We start from the raw sequence: 14,329 nt of genomic DNA, 5'->3' as shown, positions 1-14,329 counted from the left end.
ACGTAATGACCCACGTTTCCCAGGTCTGAAGATCGGTCCTTCTTACCATAAACTGAGCCTTTTCGCTGACGATGTCCTCCTTTTTGTTTCTGATCCCACTGTCACTCTCCCTTCTCTGCATTCCATCCTTGATGCCTACAGTTTAGCATCTTACTATAAATTTAATACCTCAAAGACAGACACCCTGCCTCTTAACCTAACCACCTCCCTATCTTCTCTTCAATCCTCGTACCCATATAATTGGTAGAAAGACACGATAAAGTATCTAGGCATCAACATTCCCACTAATACTTCTGAAGTCTTCACCTCCAATCTATCCCCTCTTGTAGCGCAACTAGAGACCTTATCAACCTCCTGGATGACGTAAGATGTCTCCTGGCTCGGTCATATGGCTGCATTCACTTTGAGTAGGCTGCGCCCCCTGAAAAGTACCTGGGCTCAGCCAGGCTCTCTACTGCCCTCCATAAGACAACTCTACATTTCCACATTGCATGTGCTCATTTTCATGGCATGCACACTGCAAATTCAGGCAGGATGCCCTCTGCAACTCTGCAGCAGCCCCTATGTGGGAACAAAGAAGAAACAAAAAATTCTTCAATGTATACAAACAAGGAGAACATGATTTGTGACAACCATGTTAAGATACACTGGGGCAGATGTATTAGGCCTGGAGAAGTGATAAAGCAGTGATAAATGGAAGGTGATAACGTACCAGCCAATCATTATGGGTTTGAAAATGACAGGAGCTGATTGGCTGGTGCGTTATCACCTTCCACTTATCACTTCTTTATCCTTTCTCCAGGCTTAATACATCTGCCCCACTGTACCTGCTTGTGAGGAATGCCCTCACCTGATACTAGTGGCATTGAGTAGGGTATGCAAAAGTAAGCCAGTGTAAATGATGGAATGATGCTACTTTAAAAGCAATAATTTAAGATGTGAATGTCAAAAGTACAACTATGCAAATGAAAGCAGGTCTGGCAAATGGGTGGGTCCTTGGCGCTGTGTCATGGGGAAACCTCAATAAAGGTCTGGGGATGTTAAATATCACAATAAAAGAATTTCTATTTAAACATTAAGAACTCAGACGTAAATAGCACAGAACAGCAGACACTTACACAAACTTAAAAGTCATGCAACGAGGCAGCAATTTGCACTAGAATATCTAAGAGAAACAAACACAATGACATTTAATTCTTCTAAGTGAAACCAGACTCCATAAAAAACGCCATGGAACCACTGAAGGTTGACGCTATAATAAGCAACAGAAGTATAGAGTTCAGTCGATTATTTTTTTTCTCCAGATCTGTGTTGAGATTCCATGGGCTTAGCACGTTATAGTACTGTTCGACAGACATCCGATTAACCAGTTCCATGCCATAGCTTTTGAAAAACTGTGGACGTATATTAATACAAATGTTTAAGGAAGTCTCACATTCCCTGCTTCATTTTTTATTTCTTCATGGTTCCCATGAAGAAGTTTTTTAAAAGCTACTAACACCTTTTAAAGATGCACTAACAATTAGGAAAGTGTATGACTATGGTGCATTCTCTCCTTAGCTGTCTCCCTATCTAGTCTAGCAAAACCCCTCCCTTACAAGCACCTGTTTAAGCCTACATATGATTCTGCAACTTGTAGATCCCTTGGAATAAGAGCAGTTAATTCTGTAATATAGAAGTGGCAAAATAATAACACTAATCATCTTCAAAAGTGATTTGAGTAGGAAGATTAATCACAAGTTCCAATCTCTTGGTTTTCCAGTCTCCTGTATAAAGTGAGAAAAACTAAGGAGCCATAATGGCAAAAAAGGTAGCCTACCGGCAGAGGTGTAGCTAGGTGCCATGGTACCTGGAGCAAGGGTATGTTTTCAAACCCCCTCCCCTTTATTGAATTAGGTGAATGTTACATTTGAAAAGAAAAAAAAATGGAAAATCCTAAAATGGTGACAGGGCCAGTTCTAGACTTTGTGTAGCTAAGGGTGAAAGTGTCCTTGGGCACACCTAATGTCTAAAACATGGACCGAGTGCACAAAGGAGCGCAACAAAAATATAGGGGCATGGCTTTATGGGGAAGTGGTGTGGCCAAAGAATAGTACCAACAATCAGATTATACTGCACAGTATTGTCCATTATTCACATTGCACCACACAGTAATGTCCGTTATTCACATTACACCACACAATAATACCCCTCATACACGTTACACCACACATTAGAGCCCCCTATACACATTATACCACACAGTAGAGCCCCCTATACATGTTATGCCACAGTAGAGCCCCCTATACATATTATGCCACAGTAGAGCCGCTTATACTGTACATGTTACTTTGCAGCTTCTAATGCAGAGAGAGATGCTGCTGCAGCAGCTGGGGCAGAGAGGGATGCTGCAGCAGCAATGTAGAGAAAGGTGCTGTAACAGCTGTTGCAGAGAGGGGTGCTGCAACAGCCGGGGCAGAGAAAGGTGCTGCAGCAGCTGGGACAGAGAGAGGTGCTGCAGCAGCTGGGACAGGGAGAGGTGCTGCAGCAGCTGGGACAGAGAGAGGTGCTGCAGCAGCTGGGACAGAGAGAGGTGCTACAGCAGCTGGTACAGAGAGAGGTGCTGCAGTAGCTGGGACAGAAAGAGGTGCTGCAGCAGCCGGGGAAGAAAGTGGTGTAGCAGCAGGGCAGAGAGTGGTGTAGCAGGACAGAAGTAACCCTGCTGCACAGCTACAAGCAGACAGTGAGACATACTGTATAAAGAAGGCAGGCAGAGCTTCGGCATGTGCCGGCTGTCAGTGTCTCCTGCTGTTGTCTCTGATCTGACCTTTTCCCTACCTAGTCTCCAAGTCAGTGTGCACCCCTCTGCTTCTCCTTCTCCTGCTGACTGTACAGTGTCCCGCGGTATATATAATTTGGGATGGGGAGGGTCAGGCGGTGGCACCCCCTAACTTTTCCAGCGCCCGTAGCTCACTCTTTACCGGAGCCACCCTTGCTACACCCCTGCCTACAGGCTACAATGGCTAATGTCATTGACTTTTTGGAGCTTGATAAATCAGTCCACAGTTTTCATTGAGAATGAAGGCGACTAGGGTACTTAATTGCATGTAATTAATATCTCAATATCTACTGCAGTCAATCTTCATTCAGTATCCCTTATAATAAAAACATGCTTTTTTCATGTAGAATAAAGTCTTTGCCGGTGGATTGTGATACCACGCTTAATGTGAATGAGCAGCAGGGGGTCTTAGGGGTACATTTACTATAGCTTCCAAAACAGACAAATGGTGATGTTCCCTATAGCAACCAATCAGATTCTGTCTATCATTTTCTAGGAAGCAAAAATGAAATGATAGCTAGAATCTGATTGGTTGCCAAGGGCAATGCCACCAGTTTTCATTTTTAGAAGCTTTGGTACTGTAAATCTACCTCCTAGTATATACAGGCAGAAAAGTCAGATAAGAGTGAGGGAAACAAGAAATAAAACTATTAGGAGTCAGTAGACAGGTGTGGGTCAAAAATGTAAAGTGAATTGTCAGACAAGCAGGAGTCGCAACCAGAAAAGGTAATCACACAGGCCAGAGAGTATCAATAGAACGGGAATAATGACATAGACACAATAGATGGTTTTAACATGCAGGACAGCTGCAGGAACTGGAAGCACAGAGACTAGAGGGTATATTTACTAAAGGTCCATTTTGATTGATTTTCTGTATTTCCACCAATTTTTATAAATTGGAGATTCACGAAAGGCAAAAATCGACCAAAAGTTGGCTGAAAAAAAAAAAAGTCTTATGATTGAAACCACAAATTGGAAAAACATTGATGTTTTCCCAAAGGGTTCAATGCAAATTGGAGCTTTAATAACTGAAAATCAGACAAAATCAACCAAACAATAGACTAATAAGTGACAGGCATTTTTCACTTCTAAAACTTAAACCTTCATTATGACGCCTATAAAATTAGAGTAGCTACAGATGTGCTCAGCGTGATCTTACAAATGAGTCGCGGTAAACGCGACATGTTTACAGTGAGTAACATTCCCGTACATGTCCGCTGACATGTGCGTACGCATCTTCTTCCATTGGCAAGTATGGAGCGTACAGCCGATGCGACTAGTCACGGCAGGCTGTACATAATAGTTGCTGCGATGCATACGCATGCGGCAAGTGATCATCTGTAAGATCAGGCTGGGTGACTGCATATGTATGCTGATGTTTTTGCAAATTAGCAATTTTCATTAAATTGTGCATTAATTGCGCATTCACATGCTTCCTTCTAATAGTGACGTTGCTGCAGTGCTTATCTTCACACAGAGTGATTGAACTCAGGCACCATTTGTGGGCATTGACGGGAGAGTGGTGGCGAAAACACAGGCATGTCGCAGCCATTTTTGGGGCATAACGCTGGCTGCACCTGTGAATCTACACTCAAACAGCGTTGGTCCAGCGTCTCTCTGTTTATTTTGCCATACCGCATGCCCCATTGATTTACTCAAGCTGCTGATTATCAAAGGTTCTTTGGGTGAGCTGAAAAATGTGTACACCAGATACTGTGCCTTTTTGCAATGGCTCAAGTGGACATTGGAGAGGTACACAAACCATCGCAGGTACCCCACCATCGGAGATGTGCGCAAACCAGAACTAAAAAAAATCATGGCAGCTTGCATGTGGTATGTTTTGTCCAATAGAATTCAGCAGGAAATGGTAGATTTTTGGTCAGTATTTGATTGGATTTTATTATACTGACTTTAGACTGTAAAATAAAATCGGTCTAACTGTTAGTAAATGTGGAAACACTCTGTTGATGTTGGTCGATTTTAGATCGATTAAGAGCTCCACTGGTTTATTCCTAAACACGCCATTAACACCTTAATGACTGATCTATAATTATCTAACCGAACCAGATATAACATATACAGACACTCTAAGCATTAAACCCCCTTTAATCCCAGATACTTAAGATAAAACTTAACACTATAAATAACGACACTGATACAATAACTGAGACGGACACAGAAACGGCTTGGCTTAAAGGTCACAGCTATTTATTCCAATTGTGATTAACCTACTGAGGTAAAGGTGGCCAGGAGACGCTGCAATCTCGTTACCAGCCTTAATTATTGTATTACGCCCTAGGGGACGACTAAGACGTTCCCCCTAGTAGAGACACACTAGCGTCATGAGGACTCACCACACCTCCTTGGCCAAGATTGAGCGCTTCTGCTCGAAGACCGCCCAGGTCCCCCACACAAAGCAGGACAAACTCGCCAAGTGATTGGAGGATAGGTGTCCCATAACATCATTTTGCGCCACAGAAGGCCACAAGACTTCTGCGTTCTCCCGCCACGCTGCGCCTCCCCTGGATGGGAAAGACGCAACAACAAGCAGTGACAACACAACATGGGGTGGCGGGCGAGACTCTGAATACAGGAAGAGAGGCTGTCCTAAGAGGCCACCCCCTTTAAATAACCCTTAACAGAAACACCTCCCTTTAGAGCCGGGATCAGTATGAAATCCCGCCGGACGGGATCCCTGCGGTCGGAATACCGACACTGGAATCCTGACTGGCACAATCCCGACAGGGGGGCGAGCGCAACGCAGCCCATTGGACACCCACAGAGGGAGAATATGTCGGGATTGTGCCGGTCGGGATTCCGGTGTCGGTATTACGACCGCCGGGATTCCGTCCAGCGGGATCTTGACCGCATCCCTTTGAGCCTAATAGGCTAACAACATTTAATTGACAGTCACCACATACTCTAATTCTGCCCAGCAACCAGGCTGTCACACACAACCAATAGCAAAAAAACTAGGATTCTTATACATACTTATTCCTATGCAGAATTCGTCTGCTTTGAACATTGATCTTTAGTAAATTTACCCCTAGGAATAAAACACGCACCCAAACTGCTAATAAGAATACTGGGCTAATAAGTCATCCAAGTGGGCAGAGAGCTATAAAGGTGGTAGTTTCCAGTTTCTCCAACTTTTACATGTCAGCCCTATCTAGCCTCCAATCTCAGGTTGAATAAGATGCTGATATAATTTAAGCAGGGGTGGATCCTTCCACAATGGTATAGTCACAGATGTGGGTGGTACTTTAAATAGAAAAATTGGTGTATAATATAGTAGCCAACTGAGAATCAATAGAGAGGTCCTGTAGACTCAACCAGGGATGGTTTACCAGAGTTTTCCTGTGGGCCTCTCTCTCTCTCTCTCTCTCACCAAGCAATGTCCCCAGTAAACTCTGGGATTGTGCCAGACTATCCTGCGTATGCGTGGAAATATATGTATCAAGTATATATACAGGCGCTGTGATGGGTGGCTTATCCTAGCAGCTGAATAAATAAGGGGTAGTCAAACCCTTGCGGAAACAAGATGAGAGAGGAAAAATATATACAGCGCTAATTGACACAATGAGATCTAAGCAAATGTGTATTTAATAATAATTTAAAAAAGCTTATACAAATAAAAAAGTATCAATCTGAAATGAATATATATAAAATCTATTGGATCTTTGGTGGACTTTGAGACCTAATTAATACTAGCACCAACTAATATGCAATGGCACCAAATGGCATATATATAACCAGCACAAATACAGTCATGAATACGGACCAAGTGTATAATAATTCATCCAATTGGATGTGGTTACCAAGTCTGTGTTCCGTTTAAAGAGGCTCCCATAGATGCAAATTCGTGTAGCAACGGCAGCAATAGTTGCAATTGTTGGAGTCCTGGTTCACAGTTCAATGGATGCTCCGTGTTCCAATGAGTGGGTTCTCCTATAGAAATGGTAGGCGACGGCAGTGCCAATGTGGAGTCCTGGTTCACGGAGACAAATGAAGTGCAGGGTCCTGACTGTAGATGGTGGTGCAATGGTGGTGCTGGTCAGCAAAAGTCCACACAAGGTCCGTATTCATGACTGTATTTGTGCTAGATCTCATTGTGTCAATTAGCGCTGTATATATTTTTCCTCTATCCTGCGTATGCGCCTATTACCATGAAAAGGGTGCAGATGCAGTAATATGCTCAGATCTCTGGGAAAATTGCACCCATGTAATTTTCCCAGTGATTTCTGTGTCACGGATGGAGAGGTAAGCATCGTCAATGGGTCCAGTGGTCTGTGTTCACAGCACGCCTTGCACCCGTTATAGATACGCCCATGGACTTAACTAGAGATATTGTTGCTGATCTTGTTAGTTGTACTGTGTGCATTGGAGCACAGATCTCCAGCTGAACAGCTGCTGTATCTCTCCTCTCTATACATTTCATGCAGATTTTTGGTTAACACCCTGACATATAATTTTTTATCATTGAACAATGGACTACGGCTGCTGTTTGCAGACAGTGGTGCTACAGTGTACTCTGAACATTGCGGTTATTTTACTGGACACTGAGACTATTTGTTGAACACTGAGGGGCAGATGTATTAACCTGGAGAAGGCATAAGGAACCAGTGATAAGTGCAAGGTGAAAGACACCAGCCAATCAGCTCCAATATGTAAATTAACAGTTAGGATCTGATTGGCTGGTTCCTTTATCACCTTACACTTATCACTGGTTTATCACTTCCTTATGCCTTCTCCAGGTTAATACATCTGCCCCTGAATCTAGTAACCCACATTTCACAGCGAGGTTTGTATAATAACAATAATAACTAATCCTGAGAAAGACATGCATATTTAGGCATTTAACCCCCATTCCTCCCACCGCTCTCATTGCTCTGATTGAAAGGGGAGAGACCAGCAAAGAAGAACCCTGTACTGTCACGGTGAGGTGTGACAGGAGCAGAGTGGGATGGCAGCGGCCTGAGGTGACCATATGCCAGGTTCATTTTATGAGTTGAAGGCAAGAAAAATCAGGGACAATGTACTAAACACATCTTTAGCTAAAGCAGAGTTCATACATACAACTTGTTTTTACAACACTGCAATAACTATTCTATTGTGACAGAACCACATTGACTGAGTACTGTTCAACTCACTTTATTTCCACTTCAGGCAGGTTACACAATTCATGCAGGCTTTGCAGGTCAGGTTTTATATGCAGTCTTTAAAACAGCAGCACAATATTCCAAGCTCTGGAAATCACAAATAGTACAGATTCCAAATGGCTCCTAATGTAAACCCAGACCCCCAACTTATTGCCTGCCCACTTGTTGGCATCAGGAACAAAGACCTACTGAACAAACAAATTTTTAAAGGTAGCAGACAAGTTGTAGTGATTAGCCCAGCTGTAGCTTACAACAGATTCAGTCAAAACCCAGACTGGATACCATCAGACCTGTTGCTGCTGCTCCAATCCTGCAAAAGCCTGCCATTCAACATTAACCTCATGTGGAATCATGCTGTCCATGACACCACATAAACTTTAACATTCTTAGGTAATTCAGTGAATTTCACTTCTGACTTTAGCTGTGTTATTAGCTTATTTGAAGTCAATTGCTTTGGTAACTATTGTGTACAAATTTGGTTGTAAAATAACAATATTCAGTTACAGGAAGAGAACAATCCTTTGTAATTGCTAAATGGAAGTCACAATATAAAGATAATGTGAAAGGAACATTATATTCTTTTAGAAAAAAGGAATCCTTGTATCACATAAAACATACCAATGAAACGTTGACTCACTGTAAAGCCAAACAAGAGGGCTCAAGTTTTATTATCCTTACCTGACTGTACATTGGTTGGTTAGAAGAAATGTGAAGTTCTTGTGCCTTCCTGGTACCAGCACATTTGCAGATCATCTTAGAATGATTAGTTCTATAAAGCTGTAGGTGTAATGAGGTTGTCATCAGGAACATGACAGGGATTGGTGCCTTAGTCTCAGGTGTGTCTTGTGTGATGAAAGCTTCCCACGTGTTGTCATTTCTTAATAACAACAGTTTTGCTGCCAAGGTTGGGTGAGGCTACAGATCTCCAGTAACAGATGTGACAATTTCTACACGTAGTGACCATAATAAAGAAACAAAGTGTTTCCCAACCTTCTGTCTGAAGCGAAGGCTTAAAGAGGAAGTACAGTTTAAAGTAAAACAGTTTTCTGTTTAATATACAGGATGCTCTGCACCATCTGTGTACTCTAGTCTTAACTGTCAAGATAGCTGTTCTACCAAGAAACTTATTTAGAAACATTGCCACACTGTCTCCCGTGAAAGACATTACTCTGAAAAAGACTGTGACATGTATATCTGGGTGTATACACGGTAGCAGGAAGCGGTCACCATACTGTTAGTCGGGATCCTGGATGTTGCAATGCCGACGCTGGTAACCCAACTACCGCTTAAATACCAACGCCGGAATCCCCCCCGCCACAGGCTTTCCTCCCCCTATGGGTGTCCATGACACCCGGAGAGGAAGAATAAATCCTGTGGCGAGCGCAGCAAGGCACCGAGCCCGCATACCAGTGGCCAGAATCCCGCTGGCGGTATACTGACAGTCTGGATCCCGCCCACCAACTTTACATACCGATCCCACGGTAGCACTGCCTATGTACAGCATTACTGTGTACACTGCACTTTTAAAAAGAGATCTCATCTCTAAGTACCCTATTCATCATCTTATTTATTGGGGACTATATGGATAGTGATAATTGAGTATCTAACTCACTGCGAGTGGCATCGGTGAATAAAAAATCACCAGAGCATTTCAACATTGTTCTGGAGTGGGTACACTTTATCCGAAGATAACTTTATCACTGCTACTTCTTTAGCACAAAATGAACACTGCCTTGTTAGTGGGCATGTGCAAACTTTATACATACACACAAAGCCAATGGAGGGATCTGAGCAGGGGCAGAGGGAAGGAGTGGGGTCTGGGAATCGGTGCCATCTCAATATAATGAAGGTTCCCATTGTCAAGCTCCAACAATTTAGTATTTTCAGAGTATGATGAATTTAAATCCCCATACTATTGAAAGGGGAAAGTGGGCCAGATTGTTACTGAAAGGTAAGCAGGAGATATTAATGATATCACCTGCATTACGTTTACAATGGCCCATACTTAATTTCAACAAAGTAGGTAAAAATGTTTATTTTCACCTACTTTTGTAGAAATTAAGGGATTATGAATAGACCTGCAAGTAAGCAGGCGCTAAGACTGACATTAGTAGAATGTTCCTGCTCATGCGCTACTTTAAAGTAAGAATATGTGGATATCACTGATCTTGGAATGTCTTCAATGGACAATAACTCCCCTGTATTACGTGCCCACTGAAACAGACCTATATCAGGCAATTGTATCGGGCAATAGATCAGGATTCATTTACAACAATTTCTCTTTAGTTTTGACATACAGCACTGATAGAATTGGATATTTTGTGGTCTATGCTACATCCATACATGCTGTGGCTTCAAACTGCTAACTTTGGGTACAGGACAAGATAACGTGTATGCCTGTCCTCTCAAAGAAAAGGACAATGCAAGAACATTTTCCTGTAAGAAACACCCTACCAGATAGTGTATCTAACCAATCATTAAAAAGAGAGTTCAGGTTAGTGGTCAAACATATCTAAGGTCACTTTTCCATTCAGTACAGCCAGTATCCACCAGTATATGCTGATTACACGTGCATCTGCAAGCGGAAGGCTGCTACACCAACTGATTTTACGTCTGCATAATATCTTTGGCTTGTAGCCACCTCTTGTTGAGTACATAAGACCCATCTTCATCTACAAAATGCAAACTAGCATGGAAGTGGCTTAAACACTCACAACACTAATTGAGGAACCAACTAGGTACAATGCAATCTTAGACCTGGTATTAACAAACAATCAGGATTTGGTATCGGGTATTATAGTAGGGGAACCCATAGGAAACAGCGACCACAATATGGTCACATTCAATATCAGTTTCCATAAACAGCCCTATACTGGCTCAACTAGGACTTTAAACTTTAGCAAAGCAAATTTTGAAAAGATGAGAGTATTTTTCAGGGATATTGAATGGGAAGGTTTGTTTTTACGAAAAAATACTACGGAGAAATGGGAGGTACTAAAATTCCTGCTAGCTAAAAATACACTCAAATATATTCCTATGAGTAGCAAAAAAGGGAATAAAAATCATAAACCGATGTGGCTTAACAAAAAGATTAAGGAACTTATGGGCAAGAAAAGGCGAGCATTTAAAAAATACAAATCTGACGGGGAAGCAGAGTCATTTCAGCACTATAAGGAATGTAACAAAAATTGCAAAAAGGAAATAAGAGCGGCTAAAGTAGAAACTGAAAAACTAGTAGCAAAGGAAAGGAAAGCGAATCCCAAAAAATTCTTTAAATACATTAATAGCAAGAGATTAAAAAAGGAGAGTATAGGCCCTTTGAAAGACAAGTTGGGAGTCTTAAGCAAAAATGATAATGACATAGCGGACACACTAAATGAGTTTTTTTCAACAGTATTCACTAGAGAGGACCCAATTCAGGGACTGACACACAATCTCAATAATGACAATATCACACTGATAGGTACTTATTTAAGCGAGGAAGTAGTCTGTGACCGATTAAAACATTTAAAGATTAATAAATCACCAGGGCCCGATGGTATTCATCCAAGGGTTCTAATGGAGCTTCACTCTGAACTGGCAAAACCGCTATCTTTGATCTTTGAGGATTCAGTTATATCAGGCATGGTTCCCAAAGACTGGCGTATAGCGGAAGTAGTGCCTATATTCAAAAAGGGAAGTAAAGCTGAACCAGGTAATTATAGACCAGTTAGTCTTACATCTATAGTGGGGAAAGTATTGGAAGGTATTCTAAGAGATAGTATTCAGAAGTTCCTTGAAACCAATAAGGTCATTAAAAGGAATCAACATGGGTTTATGAAGGACAGATCCTGTCAAACCAACTTACTTGGCTTTTATGAAACAGTAAGCGCAAACCTAGATCAGGGTAAAGACGTGGATGTTATCTTTTTAGACTTTGCCAAAGCGTTCGATACTGTACCACACATGAGACTTATATACAAGCTACAAGAATCAGGGCTAGGAAGCACAATATGCACTTGGGTCAAAAACTGGTTCGATAATAGGAAGCAGCGCGTTGTGGTTAATAGATCTTTTTCAACTTGGACTGAAGTGCTAAGTGGTGTGCCGCAAGGCTCAGTATTAGGACCGCTATTGTTCAAAATTTCATTAACGACCTAACAGAAGGTCTAGAGAGCATGGTGTCAATTTTTGCAGATGATACCAAATTGTGTAAGGCTATAAATACAGAGGAGTATGCCGAGTCTCTTCAGAACGACTTAGTTAAATTAGAAGCATGGGCAGCCAAATGGAGAATGCGCTTCAACACAGACAAGTGTAAGGTAATGCACTGTGGTAACAAGAACAAAAATTACACCTACCTACTAAATGGGGTAAAATTAGGGGATTCTGTACTGGAAAAGGACTTAGGTGTCCTCATAGATAGCAAGCTAAGCAGTAGTACCCAAAGTAGGACTGCAGCAAAGAAGGCTAATAAGATATTAGCATGCATAAAACGGGGTATTGATGCTAGGGACGAGAGTATTATACTCCCGTTATATAAATCACTAGTGAGGCCACACCTTGAATACTGTGTACAGTTCTGGGCACCGTACTACAAAAAGGATATCCTGGAGCTTGAAAAGGTACAGAGGAGGGCGACCAAACTAATTAAGGGCATGGAGACGATGGAATACAAGGAAAGGCTTGAAAGACTAGGCATGTTTACATTGGAAAAGCGGAGACTAAGAGGGGATATGATCAACATCTACAAATATATAAGGGGACAATACACAGAGCTTGCGCGGGACCTGTTTTTGGTTAGATCAACACAGAGGACTCGTGGACACTCGCTCAGGTTAGAGGAAAGGAGATTCCGCACAATACGGCGTAAAGGCTTTTTCACGGTAAGGACAATACGTGTTTGGAATTCCCTGCCCGAGGGAGTTGTAATGGCGGAATCTGTCAACACCTTTAAGAATGGGTTAGATAAATTCCTATTGGATAAGGATATCCAGGGGTATGGTGCATAGTCATGCATTATAGTTACTATCAATAGGGATAAAATGCAATGGCTGACAGCAGCATCAATCAGAAATTTTAGTCAAATCATCATGCATAGGACACCACAAATAGGTTGAACTCGATGGACAATTGTCTTTTTTCAACCTCAGATACTATGTTACTATGTTACTATGTTACTATGATGACACTCCCACAAATGGACCAGCTGTGTGCAATTGCATGGTCACCTCCCAGTCCCGGCAGTTAGCATACTGATGCCGGAATCCTGACACTCATCAAAATGCCAACGCCAGAATATCGATAGGGTCAGGAGACCAACGGCGAAATCCCAGCAGCCGACATCCTGACCGTAAGTATAGCGGGCAGGTTAGAGTTAGGGCCAGGTAGGGTAATTGGGGGCGGTTAGGGGTAGGGTAGTGGGGGAGACATACTTACCTCGCTCCTTTTTGGGATTTCACAGATTGGGATTGCGGTGTCGGTATTGTGACTGCTGGCGTCCCACCATCATCCTGAACCCCACAGATAGTGTGGCTTTCTATGTCGCTTGCGTAGTTAGCAGTAGAGATGAGCGTGTTCGGTTCTCTGAGAACCAAACCCCCCCAAACATCCCGTCCCGAGACAGTTTCTGAGTCTGGCTTGGGACTTCCCGCCAGACTCAGAAACTAGAACGAGGCAAAATGTCATCATCCCACTGTCAGATTCTCGCAGGTTTTGGATTCCATATAAACAGCTGCGCGTCGCCGCCATCTTCACTTGGAGAGTGAGGGAGACAGACCTCTGTCTCTCTCTGTGGGTGGTGGCGTCGGGTGGGCTCAGTGTGTGCTCTGTAGGGGTGCTTCTCCTGTCACTGTGGTGCACCTGTGCTGTTAGAGGTGCTGTCCTGGCTGTCACTGGTGTTTCATGTGCTGTTAGGGGTGCTGCAGCTGTACATGGGTGTTGCTGTCCTGGCTGTCACTGTGTTGTACAAGGGGCAGGGGCACTGTCCTCCTGTATGCAGTGAAAATAAATGTACACTGGCCTTGTCTTGTATGCTGTAAAAATTCAGGGGCGCTGTTGTTAAAATAAATGTACACTGGCCATGTCTTGTATGCTGCAAAAATTCTGGGGTGCAGTAAAATAAATGTACACTGGCCCTGTCTTGTATGCTGTAAAAATTCTGGGGTGCAGTAAAATAAATGTACACTGGCCCTGTCTGGTATGCTGTAAAAAATTCAGGGGTGCAGTAAAATAAATGTACACTGGCCTTGTCTTGTATGCTGTAAAAACTCAGGGGTGCAGTAAAATAAATGTACACTGGCCCTGTCTCCTATGCTGTAAAAATTCTGGGGTGCAGTAAAATAAATGTACACTGGCCCTGTCTTCTATGCTG

The 14,329-nt window shown here is 42.7% G+C and overlaps 1 protein-coding gene across 4 annotated transcripts in view; it reads right to left on the bottom strand.

Annotated features, from left to right (window-relative positions):
* The window catches only part of KCNJ16 (potassium inwardly rectifying channel subfamily J member 16), a 159,955-nt gene that overhangs the window by 19,290 nt on the left and 126,336 nt on the right, over positions 1 to 14,329 (bottom strand). For 2 of the 4 annotated variants that reach the window (XM_063961141.1, XM_063961139.1), the window contains exon 1: positions 8,656 to 8,911. The exons of the other annotated variants lie outside the window; for them this stretch is intronic. The gene's annotated coding sequence lies outside the window, so the exon portion shown is untranslated. Of the gene's footprint in view, positions 1 to 8,655; positions 8,912 to 14,329 lie in introns of those variants that run through there. 4 annotated transcript variants of the gene reach the window in all.

Source organism: Pseudophryne corroboree, chromosome 3, assembly GCF_028390025.1.
Source record: "Pseudophryne corroboree isolate aPseCor3 chromosome 3, aPseCor3.hap2, whole genome shotgun sequence".
In the NCBI taxonomy this organism is placed as follows: Eukaryota; Metazoa; Chordata; class Amphibia; order Anura; family Myobatrachidae; genus Pseudophryne; species Pseudophryne corroboree.
The sequence above is the reverse complement of the archived record's forward strand: the minus strand, read 5'-3'. Positions and strand labels throughout refer to the sequence as shown.